Consider the following 21,719-nt stretch of genomic DNA (forward strand, 5'->3'; position numbering starts at 1 on the left):
GGCAGCAGTTGGGAACCTTTATGCCAGGCATGAAAGGATAAAGTACAATCCAGCTGTACAACGCAATTTATAAGAAAATTTATTGCTGAATTTATAGTCATCTTGCTGAAATGCAAAGGTTGCTAGTTATGCATTACCTTAATGCAACCATTTTCCCTTAACAATTGGATCTTTCAAAATGGCAATATAGGACTGACATTCCTAATTTCTAGAAAATTGAAGGGCTCAGGGATGGCATAATGAAAACTTTCCTATTTAAATGAAGAAATTACCATGTGAAGAAAACCTTTGGCTAGTGGGGATTCCAAAACTAGAATCCATAAAAAATAGCATTATCACTAATAAATCCAATAAGGAATTTTGGAAGTACGTCTTTACCCAGAGAGTGGTAAACTTCTGGAACCATGTGGAACTTCTGGAACCATGTGAAATTCAGATTAGTTAGTTGAGGTGAGTATGACATGAATGCACTTAGGGTGAACCTAGATAAATACATTAAAATCAAAGCTGATGCTGAAGGTTAGGGGAGGCTTCAGTGGAGTTGAAACACCATCACAATCATTTTGGGCTGAATGGCCTGTTTCTGCACTATAAATTCTATTTAATTCTACAAAAATTTAGAATTGTCTTTCCATTTTACATATTCTATCTGAAATATATTTATAATTAAAATTTATAGAAATCTGTTTTAATTATCTGGCAGTAGGAGATGAGGGCTATTAAATGAGACTTTGTTACATCGAGTCTTAATATTACAAAGCAATGGGGTGCCTCCTCTAGACATAGTATCCCAATGCTTAGACTGCAGTATGATTATACAACACAAAAAGCTTTTGGTTTCCTTTGATGGAATGTGAAATCACACAGTCTCTTCACTGGTTGAGATCTTATCGTGCATTTTTATTTTAAATAAATTGTCTTGGCTAAGTAATTTTGCATTTTAATCATGATTTTTTTAAAAAAATGAATGCACAACATGTATGAATTACATTCAAATGAATGATTCGGGTCATCTTGACTTCAATTTGTTGTCTTATTTTTCAGACCAATTTGCATTAAGGTTCAACCTTTTAGGTATTTTGAAATATTCATTATTCTCTGTAATTTGGTTGTGTTTCTTGAATTTACAAATTTAACTATTCCTTGGTTTGCTCACAGTATTGGGTTTGTCATATAATACAGGTGCTTGTATTAATGAAATGATTACATTATGATTAACTTTAAATCCCACTCAACACTCCCAAATCAGAATTTCTATTATGTGGTTAATATTAACAGGAGGTAAGTCTGCTTTACTTCATCCAAAGTTTGAGAGAAGATTTGGAGCTCGGGTGCTCATTGTTGTGGTTCTGTTTGCCGAGCTGGGAGTTTTTGTTGCAAACGTTTCGTCCCCTTTCTAGGTGACATCTTCAGTGCTTGGGAGCCTCCTGTGAAGCGCTTCTGTGCTGATTCCTCCAGCATTTATACTGGTTTGAATCTGCCGCTTCCGGTTGTCAGTTGCTGTCCGCTGCAGTGGTCGGTATACAGGGTCTAGTTCGACGTGTCTGTTGATAGAATTTGTGGATGAGTGCCATGCCTCTAGGAACTCCCTGGCTGTTCTCTGTTTGGCCTGCCCTATAATAGTGGTGTTGTCCCAAACGAATTCGTGTTGTTTGTCATCTGAGTGTATGGCTACTAGGGATAGCTGGTCGTGTCGTTTCGTGGCTAGTTGGTGTTCATGGATGCGGGTTGTTAGCTGTCTTCCTGTTTGTCCTATGTAGTGTTTTGTGCAGTCCTTGCATGGGATTTTGTACACTATGTTGGTTTTGCTCCTGCTGGGTATTGGGTCCTTTGTCCTGGTGAGTTGTCTGAGAGTGGCTGTTGGTTTGTGTGCTGTTATGAGTCCTAGTGGTCGCAGCAGTCTGGCTGTCAGTTCAGAAATGCTCCTGATGTATGGGAGTGTGGCCAGTCCTTTGGGTTGTGGCATGTCCTCATTTTGTTGTCTTTCCCTAAGGCATTTGTTGATGAAATTGCACGGGTATCCGTTTTTGGTGAATACCTTGTATAGCTGTTCTTCTTCCTCTTTTTGTAGTTCAGGTGTGCTGCAGTGTGTTGTGGCCCTTTTGAATAATGTCCTTATGCAACTTTGTTTGTGTGTGTTGGTGTGGTTGCTTTCATAGTTCAGGACTTGGTCTGTGTGTGTGGCTTTTCTGTATACCTTCGTGGTGAATTCTCCATTCGGTGTTCTTTGTACCATCACAGCCAGGAATGGGAGCTGGTTGTCCTTTTCTTCCTCTCTCATGAATCAGATTCCTGTGAGTGTGGCGTTGATGATCCGGTGTGTGTTCTCTATTTCTGTGTTTTTAATGATTACAAAGGTGTCGTCCACGTATCTGACCCAGAGTTTGGGTTGTAATTGCGTTAAAACTGTTTTTTCTAATCTTTGCATTACTGCTTCTGCTATGAGTCCGGAGATCGGTGAGCCCATGGGTGTTCCGTTGATTTGTTCATATATCTGATTGTTGAATGTGAAGTGTGTTGTGAGGCACAGGTCCAGTAGTTTAAGTATGCCATCTTTGTTAATAGGTTCAGCGTCCTGTTGTCTGTTATGTATGTCCAGCAGGTTAGATATTGTTTCTCTGGCTAGGGTATTGTCAATAGAAGTGAACAGTGCCGTTACATCGAATGAGACCATGGTTTCTTCCTTGTCTATGTGTATATTTCTGATGATGTCCAAGAATTCTTGTGTTGACTGTATAGAGTGTCTGGATCTGCTGATCAGGTGTTTCAGTTTCTGTTGTAGCTCTTTAGCCAGTTTGTGTGATGGTGTTGTTGTTAGTGATACTATGGGTCTGAGTGGGATGTCTGGTTTGTGTACTTTAGGTAGTCCATAGAATCTGGGGGTGTTGTTGCTTTCCGGTTTCATTCTTAGTAGGTCAGACCTGGTTATTTGCCCGTTTTTTTATAGGTTCCTCAGTGTGTTGTTTATCATATTGGTGAGCTGTGGGGTGGGGTCAAACTCCCTCTTTTGGTAGGTGTTGGTGTCTGCAAGTAGTTGTTCTGCTTTATGAATGGGCCACAACACACTGTAGCACACCTGAACTACAAAAAGAGGAAGAAGAACACCTATACAAGGTATTCACCAAAAACGGATACCTGCGTAATTTCATCAACAGATGCCTTAGGGAAAGACAATGGAATGATGACATGCCACAATCCGAAGGACTGGCCACACTCCCATACATCAGGAGCATTTCTGAACTGACAGCCAGACTGCTGCGACCACTAGGACTCATAACAGCACACAAACCAACAGCCACTCTCAGACAACAACTCACCAGGACAAAGGACCCAATACCCAGCAGGAGCAAAACCAACATAGTGTACAAAATCCCATGCAAGGACTGCACACAACACTACATAGGACAAACAGGAAGGCAGCTAACAACCCGCATCCATGAACACCAACTAGCCACGAAACGACACGACCAGCTATCCCTAGTAGCCATACACTCAGATGACAAACAACACGAATTCGTTTGGGACAACACCACTATTATAGGGCAGGCCAAACAGAGAACAGCCAGGGAGTTCCTAGAGGCATGGCACTCATCCACAAATTCTATCAACAGACACATCGAACTAGACCCTATATACCGATCACTGCAGCGGACAGCAACTGACAACCGGAAGCGGCAGATTCAAACCAGTATAAATGCTGGAGGAATCAGAAGCGCTTCACAGGAGGCTCCCAAGCACTGAAGATGCCACCTAGAAAGGGGACGAAACGTTTGCAACAAAAACTCCCAGCTCGGCGAACATTACTTCATCCAAAATAGGTACATCTGAGAATGGATAAAGATTTCTCATTCCTGCCTAGAGTATTGTTTTTATGTTTGATTTTATATGTAGGCTGCGTTATATTGAATTGGTATGTAAAATAAATGGAAAAATATCTCAATAATTGGAAAAACAAATTAATCAACAATATGACTTCAGTTTAACTCTGAATGAATGCATGACGAGAGAAAAGTAAAGTAAATTAAACTAGAAAATGGAAAAGGACATATTTTCAAAGAGTATGTATAGGAGCAGAGAGATTTCGAGTATCTGTGCAAAATCATTGAAGGTAGCAGATTAGGTTGAGAAAGCAGCTAATGAGGCAGACAGAATTCTGGGCTTTATAAATAGAGGCAAAGCAAAGACATTACGGTGAACCATTATAAATTACTGTTGAAATTTGGAGTCCACACTTGAGGCAATATAAGGTATTACAGAGGTTGCAGGTAAGATTTACAAGAGTAGATTCAGGGGTAAGAAATATAGTGGGCCAAGTAATCTCGATCTGTATTAGAATCTGTTGGGGAAAAGTTTTAAATAGGTAATTTAGAGGATACTGTCTTCAGCACCACCTATCGTGATGAAATTATATGAACTTGATGGAAGAGCAGCTGAGGACTGCAAAGAAGGAAGACTGACTATGTATGTCCTCCTTAGTGTTTGTAACAATATCAATCAGAACAGTATAACTTGTACACTGTTGTTAATATGCAACAAACTATAACTTGTCCATATCCTACGATGTCTACCTGGCTAACCTCATAGCAATCACTACAAACCATGCCAGAAGAAGCGGACTCTGTAGATCCCTATCCTAAAAGATAAGGACAGCAAACCAACTCATGGTGAGTAATAATGTAGGCAACCTCATATAACAAGCTGGTATGCTCAGATAGCATATGCATTCTATAATTCTAATATTCTATTTCATAATTATTAGTTGCCAAAGCAACCAAGAAAGCTGGACACAGTGATCTATTACTAACACCACTTTAATTAACTACAATTGAAAAAAAATACAATCAATGCTATTGTGCTGTGATGAATCAGTGATTGGAAAAGAGTAAACATGCTGTCTCTTAAAACATCAATTATCAGAGACCAAACTATCAAAAACAAAATTATAACTTTGCAAATTTAGCATTATCTTCTTTTTCCTGAGTAACAGTGGCATCTAACATTCATAGTCAATTATCAAGACTGTTGGATCCAATTTAAGCCATCAACAACAACTTATATTCATTTAGCAGCTTTAAGATAGTTAAGTGTCCCAAGGTGCTACAGGGAAGCATTATCAAATTGGAGCTGACATAGAGCCACACGAGGAGATCTTAGTGCTTTTTTTATTCCTTCATGAGATGTATGTGTTGCAGGTGAGCCCAGCACTTTTTGCCCTAGAGAAGGAGGGGGTGAGCTGCCTTCTTTGCTGCTGCAGTCCTTTGAGCTATTGGCAAGAGAGTTCCAGGATGTTGACCAGCATTTTCTCTAAACTGCACAGCAAAGCAGCCGCTACAAGGAGCTTCCAAGAATTTGCACAAGCAGATTTGTGAGATCAGTATCCTGACACATTGACCTCCAGCTTCCAAAGTTGCTGTCATGTATGATCCTTGAAGGTCCATGGACTGATAAAAATCAAATTAGAATGAGTATTGATTTTGACTGAGCAACAGTGAAGGAACAAAATTACAATTTGAAGTCAGAACAGTGTGTGACTTGGACGGTGTTCCCACATATATGCAGCTTTTCCTTCATACCTATCATTGATGTTAAATGCATTTAAGAAGCTTCTCTCATTCTGTTATTTGTTTAATTCTCCACTAATATTCGTGATTAACAATGGCAGGACTGTCTCATATCTAATCTATTATTTGTAGGATTGTTTATGGGGTCTGTTGCATGCTCTTATTGTTGCTTGACATGTAAGTAGCCCAGAAGTGCATCTTCAGCTGTCAACACATAATTTTTAGATATGCCTGATGTTTCTCCTGGTAAGTCCTCCTGCATCTTCATTGGAGCAGAGCTGATTTCCTGGTTTGGTGGTAATGGTAGAGTGGGAGATGTACTGGGCCATTAAGTTACAGATTGAACACAATGCTGCTGCTGCTGCTGATGGCCCACAGCACCTCATGGATAACCAGTTTGGAGTTGCTAAATCTGTTTGAAGTGCCCTCCATTAAGTAGTGATGACAGAGAGTATATATTTAATATATAAAAGGGGATTTATCTCCACAAAGACTGTGCAGTATTTACTCCTATTAATGCTATCATGATGGAAGCATCTATAACACATAATTTGCTGAGGAGAAAGCAATTTAGATTATTCTCTCTGGTTGGTTACTTCACCACTTGGTACCAGCCCAGGTTATTAATCATCTCAGGACTATCTCTGCATCTTCCCCCTCCCATAATGTCCTCCCAGAACAATGAGAGGATTCCCCTTGTCCTTACTATTCACCCACTTGTCTTTGCATTTATCCTCATTTCCACTGCTTCCAGCAGGATGCCACCATCAAAACACATCTTATTGTCTTGTCACATTCCATAGTGCCTGCTCCTTCTGCAACACCATGCTCTACTCCTCCATTGCTCCTAACACTTCATCCAGCAATTCCCCCTCTACATTAGTACCTCTCCCCATGCAATAATAGAATGTGTAACACTCATCTTTCCACCTCCTCCCTCCTCACTGTCCATGGCTCAAAATACAACTTCCAGGTTAAATATTTGTACTTCTTTCAAGCTCGTTAACTGTACCTCATAATGCAGTCATTTTAACATTGATGAGACTAAATTCAGACTGGGTGACTGCTTTGCAGAATATCTCTGGTCTGTCTGTAAGAAAGACTTGACCTTTCAATGAACCATCTTGCTCTCATGTTAACATTTATGTCCTGGACTTTGGAAATGTTTCAATGAAACTCAGTGCAAGCTGGAGGATCACAGCCTCATTTTATGCTTACACACTTTATAGCCCCCAGGACTTCAGTATATAACTTTTGATTTCTATTTTGACTAAATTACCCCTCTCCCCCGCTATATGCTGTTCGTGTCTTGTCACCTTTGCTCTCATCAGAGCAGATTTTCTCCTAATCACACTCATCAGCTCCATCTACTTTACCATTTCATCTCTCCACTATTACCTTTGGCACTACCTTTGTCTTTTGGTCTGAGCACTCTCACCATCAGCACAAATACAAGCATTTTCCTGCATCTTTCACTTCTGTAGAAAAAAAATCACATCAAACTCGAAAGGTTAATTCTGTTTCTGTCTCTTCAGATGTTGCCAAACTTACTGAGGTTCTTCAGTATATTTTTTTTTCAGATTTTGAGTATCCAGAGTATTTTGCTTTTACTTCTTTAGGACCTGGCCAGCTCAGTCACTAGCAGTACTACTCAGCCAGTCTTGGTGATGGACATTGAAGTCCCCCAACAAGAGTACATTTTGCACCCTTGCCACCTTCAGTACTTCTTTCAAGTCATGTTTCACATGGAGGACTACTGATCAGACAAAGAGAGGGGAGTGGTGTGTCATAATTAGCAGGAGGCTTCCTTGCTCATGTTTAACGTGATACTGTGAGATTTCATGCGGTCTGCAGCCAAAGTTCAGGACTTCTTCCTGACTGTATACCTTTGTGTCACCATGTCTGGTGGGTGTGCCCTGTTAGTGGGAGAACACGTACCCAGAGATGGTGACAATGATGTTGAACATTTAGAATTCCAGTATGGAATACAGTAGTTGTGGGCAGGCTTTTCTTTATATAAGAGTATTCAATGTCTGAAAGGAGTTTAATAATTTCTTTCCCATGGCAACTAACATTATTTAGATTAGATTACTTACAGTGTGGAAAAAGGCCCTTCGGCCCAACAAGTCCACACCGACCCACCGAAGCGCAACCCACCCATACCCCTACATTTACCCCTTACCTAACACTATGGGCAACTTAGCATGGCCAATTCACCTGACCCGCACATCTTTGTGACTGTGGGAGGAAACCGGAGCACCCGGAGGAAACCCACGCAGACACGGGAAGAATGTGCATCATGGTTTTGGTGATCCTCTGAACTTGTTCTAATTATCTTATGGAGATAAAATAAGTTTTTTTTCCAAATAGAGTACTTACACAAAACAGTAAGTGCTGGTGAAACTTAGCAGGTCTGGCCGCATCTGTGGGAAGAAAGTAGAGTTAACGTTTTCAGTCCAGTGGTCCTTCATCAAAACTTGTTATGGTTGAGGAAGGAATAAATACAGAAACAAGAGTCAGTCATTCAACCACACCGCATCTCCTCCCAACATTCCAACCCCCCCCCCCCCCCCCCCACCCCACCAACCCCCAACTCCAAGCATATTCTCCTATTAGATAATAGTTGGTCTCTATCTGAAAACAAATTATCCACTATAGTCCTATGCCACTTATTACCTTTACCTGTGAAAAGCTAACAACCCATTTCTCATTTTCAGTTCACCTCATCACCCAGGCTGTATAGGGAGTTCCAGTTTCCAATATTCTTTGCATGGAGATATGTTTACTGGCACCACCTTGTGAACAGCCTGACTCAAACTGAGAGGTTAGGGCCCTTGTTTCTAAATTCTCCCATCAGAAGGAATATTTTTTTCCTTATGTATCCTATTCAATTCTTTAATGTCTTGAAAACCCGGATCAGATCATTTCTTAGCCTTCTGTCATCATGATAACACAAGCTGAGTCATTTTCAATTAATGCTTTCAGCCCCAGTATCATACTGGTGGATCAATCCACATTTAGAACAAGGTCAACACATCCAATGTTAGATGAAGTTTGAGAAAATAAAACACACCTTCCTCAAAGTCATTTCATTCAACTCTAACTAGCAAAAGCATAACTATTATTTTGTGCAGAACTATTGATTTATGTATCATGGAATTTAAAACAAAATATGTTGTGGACATTTTAGCGTTAATTTAAGTTGAAAGAGCATTGCAGGGATGTTGATAATAGTAGACTTTAATATAATCAGAGTTACTAGCATTATTCATTTGTGAATTTTCATTTGGTTTCCTTACCCAAATAATTTCATTTTTCCAATTTCTTTCTCGTGCTTTTTCTGCTTTCATTCAAGCCTCATGTCCATTCAGATTTCACATATCGATTAAAAACTTGCAGTATGCTGCCTCAGTGTCCTCCTCTCTGCAGCGCTTACAAATTCTGAAATGTTGTGTCACATGAGTTTCCTTTAAGGCTTGCTTTCAATAAGGTATCAATGTAGAAAGGATCTTGGCCTCCACTATTTGAAAGCTAGACATTGTTTTTTTTCCCCAACAAAATATCGCAGTTGTAATTTTGTTTTTCCTTGTAACTGTTCACTCAAAGCAATTTGCTTGAGATATTGGAGCATGGAGCAATTTTTGGTAACTGCTCCACAATGAATTATAATGCTTAAATAATAATGATATATTGTACATTCTGTCACAAGTGGAACACCAATCTTTAAGCAGCTGTCAAAAGCAAAGTCTTGCTGAATTGTAACTGATAAATGCTTATGCAGTAAAGACCTCGAAAAACCAGAAAACTGACCAACTGGAGTTTAGACAATGAAAAGCCTAATAATTTGCCATTTGTTGATTTTCCACATTTACTGGCAGTTAATATTTATTGTACTGATAAAAATAATCACTGTTGAGAGATATTAATTGTATTAAAAGCACCTTTATCCCTTCAAACACTATTTTTCCATTGACTGTAGTTTGCTCATAAAGTCATTGGTAAACCTGAAATTGTCTTATATTTTGCTTTAATTTTTTTTTCAAAATTCACATGCTAATGGGTTACTTTCCTTAGTGCTCTAATTTATCAGGATTTTATTTCAATGTTTTAATTGATTTGATTCCTTCATTAGGTTAGCAAACAAGGAAATATGAACACGTTAAGCATTTATGCATTGTTATCAATACTGATATAGGTTCAACATTTAGCACCATATCCTGTAACCAAGGATTGAATCATGGGTTTAAAGGGATAAACAAGACAAGCTACATCAATTCTTGTTTGTAAATATTTTCCAATCAACCTGTTTGGAGATGAACTACACACAGTTCTATCAAGCAGCACTTGCTTAGCAATAACCTGTTCCCTGACTCCCAGTTTGGGTTCTGCCAGAATCATTCAGCTTCTGACCTCATGACAGTCTTGGTTCAGGCATGGAAAAAGAGATGAACTCCAGAGTGAGGTTAGAGTGATTGTCCTTGACATCAAGGTCACATTTGACCGGATGTGACAGCAATGAACTTGAGCAAAACTGAAATTAATGTGAGTTAATGGGAAGATTCTCCATTGATAGAATCATATATGATACATTGGAAGATGATATTGGCTGTTGATGGTCAGTCATTACAGGTCAAGGGCATCTGTGCAGGAGTTCTTCAGGGTACAGTCCTAACCCCCAACTATTTTCAGCTGCTTCATGGAGATCTTCTCTCCATCATCAGTGGGGATATTTGCTGATGATTCTGCAAGGTTCAGCACTATTTGCAATTCCTCAGATACTGAAGCAGTCCATGTCCAAATGCAGCAAGACCGAGACAATATCCAGGCTTGTGCTGAAAAGTGACAAGTAATGTTCATGCCACACAAATGCCAGGCAATGATCATCTTCAATAAGAGAAATTGAACCATTGCCCTTGACTTTCAATGGTGTTACAATCACTGAATTCCCCCCTATCAACATCCTGTAGGTTACCATTGAGCAGAAACTGAACTAAACTGGACTGATCATGGAAGTAGAATGGCCATTAGACCAGGTCAGAGGCTAGGAACACTGTGGTAAATAACTCACTTCCTGACTTATCAAAGCTTGTCCACCGTGCACAAGGCTTGTGTGAGGCATGTGATGGAATACCCCTCTCTTGCCTGGATGGAAATGACACTCTAGATGCTTAACAACATTCAGGACAAGCCAGTCTCTTGATTGGCACCATATCCACAAATACCCACTCCCTCCACTACCAATGCTCAGTCGCATCAGTTTGTTACATCTACAGGACTCACTGAAGAAATTCACTAAAGTTCCTGATGTGGCATTTTCCAAACCCTCAGCCAGTGCCACCTAGAAGGATAAGGACAGCAGATATAAGAGAATACCACCACCATCTTGATTTGGAAATATATTGTTATTCTTTTACTGTCACTGGGTCAAAGTCCTGGTTCTCCTACAGCATTGTTGGTTTACCTACATGGACTGCAGCTTTTCGAAAGGCAGCTCACCATCACACACTTAGGAGCAACTAAAAATAGATAGTAAATGCTGGCCCAGTCAGTGACACCCATGTCCCATAAGTGAATAAAATAAAACAGGTGGGACTTGAACCCAGGGCTTCTGGCCCTGAAGTAGGGACACTACCACCATGTCACAAGAGATCACATTTGTGTTAGTATTCTGATGGGTATAGATGATTGATGGGGAATCCAACTTAAACCTTTAAAATGATTAAGAAAGTTGATCAAATAACTAGGGAGGACAACCATTTGAAAGTGAGGAAAGATGGAAACACAGAATTAAGGGGCTAACATTAAAATAAGAAATGCGGCAGTCAGGGGTTATCAGGAAACACACAAAATAGTGGTGGAAATTTGTCACTCATTCTCAAAATTTGTTGAGTCAATTGAAGACTTCAAAATTTTATATTTTTGTAATGTAAAGTTATGTAATCAAGAACTTGAGTTTGATTTATTGTCATCACATGTACCAAGACACAGTGAAAAATATTGTTTTGCCTGTTCTACAGGAAGATTGTCCCGTACAAAGTGCATTAGAGAGACAAAGCAGAGTGCAGAATACTGTGTTACAGCTACAAAGAAGGTGCAAAGGGAGAGATCAACATTAACATTCAAAAGTTTGATAATAGCAGGGAAGAAACTGTTCTTGATTTTTGTTTGTACATGTATTGAAATTTTCATATTTTCTGCCTGACAGAAGAGTATAGAAGAGGGTATAGGGGAAGGGCCTTTGATTATGTTCATTGTTTTCTTGAGGCAACAGGAAATATAGATGGAGTCAGTGGATGGAAAGTTGGTTTGTGTGATGGACTGGGCTATGTTTACAACTCTCTGTAGTTTCTTGTGGTCATGAGAAGAGCAGTTCCTAAACCACGCTGTGCTGAATCCCGATAGGATGCTGTCCGTGGTGCATCGATAAAGATTGGTATGAGTCATTGTGGACATGTTGAATATCGTTAGCATCCTGAGAAAACAGTTAACACTGCTTCATTTTCTTGACCATAGTGTTAACGTGAATGAGCCAGGATGAATTGTTGGTGATCATCACTTTCAGGAACTTGATGTTTTCAACAATTGCCACCTCAGCACCATTGATACAGTCAGGTGTGCCCTCCACTCTGTTTCTGGAAGACAGCTCTTTTGATTTGCTAACATTGATGCAGAGATTGGTGTCTTTATACCATGCCTTTAAGCACTCAACCTCCTGCCTGTATTCTGTCTGAGATCAAACCTACAATGCTGGTGTTGTTAGCAAACTTGTAAATGGATTTTGGGTGGAATTTGGCCACACAGTCTTGAATGTACAAGGAGTACAGAAGATGAATGGCTGGAATGAAAATTCAGATTGGCCATGACCTAATTAAATACTTGAACAAATTAGGGGGCTAAAAAGTCTCTGCTCCTCGGTTCCTATTTCTCTTCTTAACGAGACTTAACCTTTTTATCCCCTACCATTAATCATTAGACAAAGAAGGATTGGAGGCTGCAAACTACTCAAACATCAGTTGTCAAGATAATGCTTAATGTAGCAAACACCAGAAGGTACTAGGTGTTAGGCATCTGGGAAACATGCATTTTGTTACCTGGCGTAATATTTCTCTTTACAATCGAGTGACTAATGTAATGCTCCTGTGTAGCACCTTGGGGTCCATAAGATTTTAAAGCTATAAAATGTGGTTTGTTGTTTTTGGTCAGAGCAAATGGGCAGAAGTATAAATTCAAGCTTTTTAATAGGAATGGACTATCAGTGTAATGTCACGAGCAGTATAATAGTTATTATCCAACAAAAAGAAATTCCCATTCTTCATCTCCATCAATGAGATTTTAATTTGAATGCATTTTGCATTAATGCAATACACCTCTGTTAGGTAGTGCAGACCTTAAGGACATTGATTAATCACCTCTATATTTTCATTTCCTGACTCTACTTTAAGTTCAAGCTCAGAGTTCACAGTGTAATTACCAATCAATGCCTGGTAAATGAGTCAGCATTTCGGAGCTGTGAAAATTTAAATATTTAGGGCAGCAAAGTGAAGATCGGTTATGATCATATTGAATGATGAAGGAGGCTTAAAGGGCTGCAAGTTCTACTCCTGCTGCTAGTATGTTCTTATGACAATGCACTTACAATTGGATCCTATTTCTCCATTTTTTTAAGTTTTAGAAAAGCCAAACGTGTCCAATGTTGGAAGATTATGCTTCACATCCTAAAGGGACGATATATTCTGCACTATTCTAGCCTTCTGTGCACCTGCCTGAAAACAAAAGTGGTCATATTATACGAAGGTGTGTAACATTTCTTTCATGTTTAGTCTGTTCAGGTGAAGCAAAATTTCAGCCTCTGAATCGACAATTCAACAGAATGCTACTGATGCTTCAGGATCACATTGCCAACCACACCGGCTCCAAGCCTCCCCAGTACCTTCGATTTCTACCTTACAACCTGATGGCCCAAAGTGATCTTGCTGAAACCAGTGAGGTGCCTTTGGTCATTCAGTGAGAATCTTCAGCTCAAGATGCAAGACCCAATTTCAGGTAAAACTTAGGACACCAGCGAGTGCAACAACGACTGCACCTGAAACCATATTAACCTTGTTGACAAAAGAAGTAGGAATAGAGGTGTAAAAGGCTCTTCAGCTCCTAAAGTGCTCCAATATTTAATTAGATCTGCAGTTTCATTCCACCTACCCATCTTGTTTCCATAATCTTACATGATAAAACTCTACTAATTTCAGGTTGAAATTTTCAATTGACCCAGTCAGAAGCACCCAATTGATTTTGAGCAGGAGTGACTCATTTCCACTACTGTCTTATGTGATGCAGTATTTCCTGATATCACCTTGAGTGTCGCAGCTCTTATTTTAATGTGAGCCCCCTAATTCTGGGTTTCTATCCCTTCCTTACTTCTAACTCACAGGTGGCCAACCTGAAAAGAATTGGCTTATCACCACTTGCTAGTTCCTGTGCATTAGTCAATTCGCTAGCCATGCCAAAACCACCTCTAACACCATGGGCTCTTTTCTTATGACTTCACCTTTTTTTGGAAGTCTAAATACAGCACATCTCCACATTCCTCTCTATCTACTCTGATTGAAACTTGCCTGGAAATCTCTAATCAATTAGTCCGACATGATTTTCCTTTCAGAGCCATGCTGACTCTACTTGATAAGATCATGATTTTTCATTACTTCTGTAACTTAATTATTGAGTCCAATACATTTCCAACGATGCTACGTTTATTGGCCTATAGTTACCTGAACTTTGCCTCCCTTTTTTGAATCGCGGTGTCACATGCGCAGTTTTCCAATGCTCTGGTACTTCTACAGAATCTGAAGATTTTTAGAATATTGCAATCAATGCATCCATTATCTCTACAGCCACTTCTGTAAGGATTCTAAGCTATCAGGGCCAAGGGGATCATCTGCCTTTAGAGTCCAATTTGTTTGTGTAATACTACTTCTTTAATGATGGGGTTGGTACTTAATTCTTTTAGCAGCAACAATCAATTTCTTTCTTATAATGTTTGAATTTCTAATAGTGTCAGGGTTTACTCCCCTGTCACTGTGGCCTGGGGAGCAACCTTCTCTTTTATAAAGTCAGACGCAAAGTATTCATTTCACACATCAGCCATGCCCCTATCTCCATGTGTAAGTCTGTTTTTGACCTTTGACCCTCCGACCTCATTCCTCCTTTAACCCATCTCTTACTATTTATAAGCCAATAGAAGATTTTAGAACTTCACCTTTTCATAGCTGCCAGTCCTTTCTCATTGGGAAAAAATGAGGACTGAAGATGCTGGAGATCAGAGTCAAGAGTGTGGTGCTGGAAAAGCACAGTAGGTCAGGCAGCATCTGAGGCGCAGGAGAATTAATGTTTCGGGCATAAGCTTCATTCCTGATGAAGGGCTTATGCCCGAAATGTTGATTCTCCTGCTCCTTAGATGCTGCCTGGCCTGCAGTTGTTACTCATTGTTCAATTCCTCTTATTTGTTTTTCTATCACCCCACACCCCACCCCCAAACCTTACCTTCAGTATTCCTGTTGATTCTCAATTGTATTCTCCCCCTCACACCTATCATAAGCACGCTTGGCATCCAGGGAAATCTGGGTTTGTTTTTCTTACCTTTTCCAATAGAAGCAATATATCTTGACTGTACTTGAACCATCTGTCCTCAAGATGGGCCACTGTTCCATCAGTGTTTATCCTGCCTACATCTTATGACAATGAATCCTGCTCCGTTCTTGCCCCATTAAAGTCAGGTCTCCACCAGCCAGTCTTTTTCTTTGTCTGCATTGTTGCATATCATTCTCCAATACAATTTGGAACTTTACGATACAATGGTCCCTCTGTCCTGAATGACCCCCATTGACACTTGATTCACTTAATCCGACTCATTTGTAGGGACCAGGTCCAATATTGCATCCAACCTTGGTGGACTGGACACATTCTGCTATAGGAAGCAACAACCAAATGTTTCATAGACTCACAGAACCCCTATAGTGTGGAAACAGGCCCTTAGCCCAACAAATATACACAGACCCTCCAAAGAGTATCTACCTAGACTCATTCCCTGACATTTATCCCTGATTAATGCCCCTAATCTACTCACTCCTGAACACAATAGGCAATTTAGCATGGCCAATTCACCTAATGTCCACAAATTTGGATTGTGGGACGAAACCAGAGCACCCAGATTGTGGGACTCACGGAGAATGTGCAAACTCCCCAGAGACCATCTCCCAAGGCTGGAATCAAACTGAGGTTCCTGGTGCTGTGAGGTAACAGTGTTAACCATGCTGTTTGGTTAAAGAGGAGTTTTAAGTACAAACATTAAAGCAACTGTGAGAGATTTTTAGGAAGAAAACTTCAGAGTTTTGGACCTAGGCAGTTGAAAGTATGGCTGCCCCTGGTGAAATTACAAAAATTAACCAAGCAGCCAGAGCAGAGTAATGTAAAAATTTGGCGGTTTGTAAATTGGAAGAGATGAGAGTTAGGGAGAGATAAGACCATAGAGGGGTTGTTAAGAGTTGCAATATCAGATCTTTTGAATGAACTTTTTTTAACTATCAAAATAATCTGAGTTCTTCTTATTAACAAGGCTCAACTGTAAATATTTCTTTCAGCACATAAATTGTAATATAAAAATCCCTATGCATATTCATATTCATGGCTTTCACATTTCAGGAAGGTTCTGAAATTGTGCTGAAGTCCATTAGCTGCATGTTAATCAAGAGTCCTCTGACTGACCCCTTGTAAGCTTCACAACTGCACAGACTATAACATATGGATTTTCAGGGCCTCTATCTTCCTGAAAACCTCCCACTGGAAGTTTGTGAGTTTCATTACACTCAGTTCATGTTCAGACCAGCACCATGCAGAAATCAACAATATTTTCCACCTGTTCATTCTTTCAGTTGTATGACATAGGCGTGGGGTGAAATTTGCTCCTGTGGCCTTTAAAGGTTTGATAGCTTAAAGTATGATTGACAGATGAAAGCATTTTTTTTGTTCACTTTCACAGAGTTTGATCTGTTTTACCTTCAATGTAAAGCATCTTGCGATGACGGTTGTTATGATTTTTGTATTGCAAGTTTTTTTCAGCTATCTCTTCCCACAGCTCTGTTGCTGCCACTAACTGCTTCATTAGAACTCACAGCAGTGAGTAACACAGGAATTGTATTGATAATGCTGCAGGTTATGATTGACTTGGAGGAAGACATGTTCTCATAGATGGAATGTTCCAAATACAGATGAAAGTAGGAGAGCCTTGCATTTTTATATATTGTCTTTCATTACTGCTGGATGTTCCAAAGCTCTTCAAAGCCAATGAAGTATTGATGTAGTGTAGCCATTGTTGTAACATAGGAACAGTGACAGTCAATTTCCATATAGCAAGGTGCTAAAAGCTGCAATGAGAATAAGGGTGTACAATTGTGATGTAGTGGCAATGTTATAGGATTCTTAATTCAAAGGCCCAAGGATAACTATCCTGAGACAGGGTGTAAATCCCATCAAGACAGTTGGTGGAATTTACATGTAGTTAATTAATAAATTCAACTTTAAAAAAATGTGTGAATTTGCAAATTAATCTCTAGGATGGTGACCATGAAGATCTTAACTGTTTAAAAAAAAATGCACCTAATTTTTCATTGATGTCCTTTTAGAAAATTTGCCATCCTTACCTGGTCTAACCTATATGCACTTCCAGGCCCATTACTGACTATTAAATGCTCCCTAAGATAGTTCAGGATTGCTCACAAATACCAACATCTCACAAATGAATAAATATACTATGTAATCCACTTATGTGGATTTTCTGATGGGTAAAACATTTGCATCAAATTAGCACCTGATCTCCCTCAGGATAGTGTAGTGGGATCCTTTAACACCTAACCGAGAGATCAGATGTGCATCGAAGTAGCATTTTATCTGAAAGTTGGTACTTTCAATAGTGCAGCAGACCTCCAACATAAGCTTGATTTTAATGCTGGTGTAGGATTCGAATCCACAATGATCTGAGCTGTTACCATGCTCGTGCCCGACACCACTGATCTGTATGGTCTGGATGCAAACACTGCTTTCTCCCCACAGAATTGCAGCAAGTCCATTCCTAAAAGCTCCCTTCGAAAGCAGTTCTAGACATAGCCCAGGTATCCCTTATTACTTCAAACACCACATGTCTGGAAACTCATCTCACTGGATCAGTAACTACCCTGAGGTAATAGTCACCTCATACATCTCAGGCTCCAAGGGAACATTGTAGGTCACTCCCTGCTCTGCTCCCCTTCTGACACTGCATGCAGGCTTCATCACAGCTTCAAATTTAGAGTGTGTGAATTATCTTAAATGATTTTGTGGAGTTAAATGGGGAATTAACTTTGATGATTAATGTTGTTTTAATTTTAGTCATTCCCAGGATGAGGATATCTCTGGCTGGGCTAACATTTTTATTGCCCATCCAAAATTGCCCAGAGAGCAGTTAAGAGTCAATCACATAAAGGAGTGGAGCCACATGTAGGCCAGACCTGGTAAGGATGGCAGTTTTCTTCCCTAAAGGACTTCAGTGAACTAGATGTGTTTTTCTGTCAATCAGCAATGGATTTATGGTCACCATTAGACTGTTAATTCCAGATTTTTAAAATTGAATTCAAATTCCACCCTCTGCCACAGTGGGGTCGAACCTTGTTCCCGAGAACATTATTTGGGTCTCTGGATTAACAGGCCAGGGATAATACCACCAGGCTATCACCGCCACATCATATAATTGGAAGCACTAGCTTTTGGAGCGCAGCTCCTTCATCAGGTGGCTGTGGAATACACAATTGTAAGACACAGAATTTATAGCAAAAGTTTACAATGTGATTTAACTGAAATTATACATTGAAAAATACCTTGATTGTTTGTTTAGTTTCTCACCTGTTAGAATGACCATGATAGTTTCACTTCTTTCATACGTAAATCACAAAACCTTTTTTAAAAGTTACATTCTCAGGTTAACTGTAACAATTGGTATCAGTGCAGATAAGATGTTAAGATGTTGAAGGTTAGCCCCCTGAGTTCCCTGTCTGTGCCATAATGTTTCAACTGATTCTAATCTAAAAAGTGAGTTAATAGACTCTTCCATGGATTCATGCAGTTTTTGAGCAAAGTACAATGTAACTCTGCAAGTACAAATTCACCCCACAAACATATATGTGTATGTGGGTTTTGTGTGTCTGTGTCCGCCTGTCTGGGCTGGGAGTGTGTGTTGTGAGTGTGAGAGAGAGTGTATACATGTGTGTGTCAGTTAAAAGTGTATAAGTCTGTGAGAGGATGCGTGTGTGTGTGTGGGAGCGTGTTTGTCTGTAGGACTGTGTGTGTGTCTTGAGTGGGGCGTTGTGAGTGTCTGTGAGAGAGTGTATATGTGTGTGTGAGAGTGTAAAGTGTCTAAGTCTCTGAGAGGATGCATGTGTGAGTGTGTGTGACTGTCTGTGTTTATGTGTGTCTGTGTGTGTGTACGTGTGCGTATAGGAGTATGTGTGTGTGTGTAAGAGTGTGTGTGTGCGTGTGTGTGTATGAGTGTCTATGTGTGTATAGGCAATGGTGGTCACCTGTATTGTGACGTTAAATCAAGGTCCCGGTTGAGGCCCTCTCTATGAACTTAGCTATCAGCCTCTATTCGGCCACTTTTTGCTGCTTCCTGTCCCGAAGTCCACCTTGGAGGATGATCACCTGAAGGTCCTGGACCGCTGAAGTGTTCCCCAACTGGGAGGGAACCCTCCTGTCTGTTGATTGTTGTCTGGTGCCCATTCATCCATTGCCATAGCCTTTGCTCGTTTTCACCAATGTACCATGCCTCAGGGCATCCTTACCTGCAGCGTATGAGATAGGCAACGTTGGCTGAGTTGCATGAGTACCTGCCAAGTCCACGGTGGGAGGTGTCCCCACATGTAATGGTAGTATCCATGTCCATACTCTGACACATCTTGCAGCACCTGCCATGACAGGGTTGTATATTAACAGGTTTAATATTAACAGACTTAAACGTAGAAACATAAGACGGGTGTTCTGTTTCGCTCTGCACATTATGTCCTTTTTCCAATTGCTCTTTTGTATCCTACACTTATTTCATAATATGGTACTATCGTCATAATTCACTTGGGTAGTGTGCTTGAAATCAAGTTCCACTATTCCCTGAATTGTCGCAAATGGAAAAGTTATTTGATCAAGCAAGTTAATCTTGACCATGTAGAGTTGTGAGTTAATTTCTGAATAATCTTTCTACTTATGTGGGTTGGATCTATGGTGAAATTTTTCTGAGGAACTTGGAATTAGACTTGGGCAATGAGAGGGAATGTGAGACAGGAAACAGTTAAAGTGATTTTATGTGGTAAGTCAGCATTTATTTATTCAAAAATCTGTTCTTAGCGTTTGCTTTACTTTTTTTGCCACTAGAGGCTGTTCTTCTGAGAAAGTGGGATCATTGAGCCAACACCATTCCATTAGATTGTGGTTGATGACCTATCTCGATGCCATATGCCTGCACTGTCTTCATTTCCTTTGATGTCATTAGGGTCAGTAATCAACCAACTTCTGTCTCAAGTATGAGAATGTTCATCACTGCACCTTCAATTGCACCCTCTCCATAATGTGTAAATATGGAGGCCTCTTGTCCCATTAGCTTTCTTGCTTAAGATAAACCGTCGTCAGGATCTCAAAGTCAGCCCTTTTCAGGATTTTCATCTTTCTCTTCAGAAAATCAAGTATTGGTATTCTTTTTGACAAATCCACCTTCACATTGAAAAACCATGGAAGAGTAGCTACAAATCTCCTGTCTAAACACACAGAATTTTGCAAAGATTGCCTTGTAAACAAAAATAGGCCTCAGTTTTGTCGTTGTGTGATCACTGCCTCAGGGATGCCTCAAAGCAACCATTGTTTCCTTCCACGAAGTGACGATGGATTTGAAGTAATAAGAGAAGATGATATCCATGTAAGGAAAAGTTGGGGTGGTGTTAACCAGTCTTGACTGCAGCCACTTAAACTTACTGTGGCTGGCTTCAAACAGTCATAAAGCAAATTCTTAACATTTTGGAATTGCATTGTGAATACTGTTCATAATGTGTCCCTTCAGGAAAAATTCTAGTATATTTCCTGTCCCAAATTTAAAAAAAAATCTCAGGCCTTTTTTGATAAATGTTAATTATTTTTATATGAAGTGTTAATCAGGAATGTCCAGCATTTTGCCACAGTCTGCTTAGCAATTTGTGCCTGATTTATTGCTTGCATCTTGCACGATAAATGCTGAATCTATTCTGGGTTTTCTTTCAAAGTTTCACAAGAAACAGAAGCAGAAATGGACTACATGGCCTCTCATACATGCTCCTGCACTCAATGCCATCATGGGAGATCTCAGGATTCAACTCTACTCTTCTGCCCTACTCAACTCTAATCTTCTTATCCTCGTCCTTCTCAGTGAAGGAGTTCCACAGCTCCTTAGGTAGAGAATTCCAAATTGCCCAGTTTTATCTAATTGAAGTTAAAAGAATATGCACACCAGTTTTATTTTTAATACGGAAATTACTGTATATCGTGAAATAACTTCACAAAGGCTGGTTATTCAGTCACTAAGTCGCCCTTGGTTTACACATGCATAGTGCATGACACTGACCCATCCTTTCCTGGACAGTATAAAAAAGACTGAAAAAAATGATTTTATTGTATAATCTTAGTTCTTTAAAGTAGACTGGTGATAAATTAAATTAAAATGTGGGCAAAATGAGCAACATTGATTCACCCGCCAAACACCTCTGCCAACATCAGAGATTGAACTGAAGCCAATTATTTCACACTAAAATTAAACACCAATGTTTTTAACTCTAAATACAATATCAGGTCAAATATTGATGGCTTTAAATGTGTAGAGGTAAGAAGAGTGTTCTGTTTTCGCTCTGCTCTTTATGTATTTTTGTCCCATTGCCCCTTAGTATCTCATACTTACTTCATATTATGGCATTGTGAGATGTGAATATAGGAGGAATGGTCAGTAAGTTTGCAGATGAAACCAAATTGATGGTGTAGTGGACAGAGAAGAAGGCTATCTTGGAGTACAATGGGACTTTGATCAGATGGGCAGATGGGATTTAATTTATGTAAATATTAGGGAGTTAT

This window comes from Hemiscyllium ocellatum, chromosome 6, assembly GCF_020745735.1.
Source record: "Hemiscyllium ocellatum isolate sHemOce1 chromosome 6, sHemOce1.pat.X.cur, whole genome shotgun sequence".
Classification (NCBI taxonomy): Eukaryota; Metazoa; Chordata; class Chondrichthyes; order Orectolobiformes; family Hemiscylliidae; genus Hemiscyllium; species Hemiscyllium ocellatum.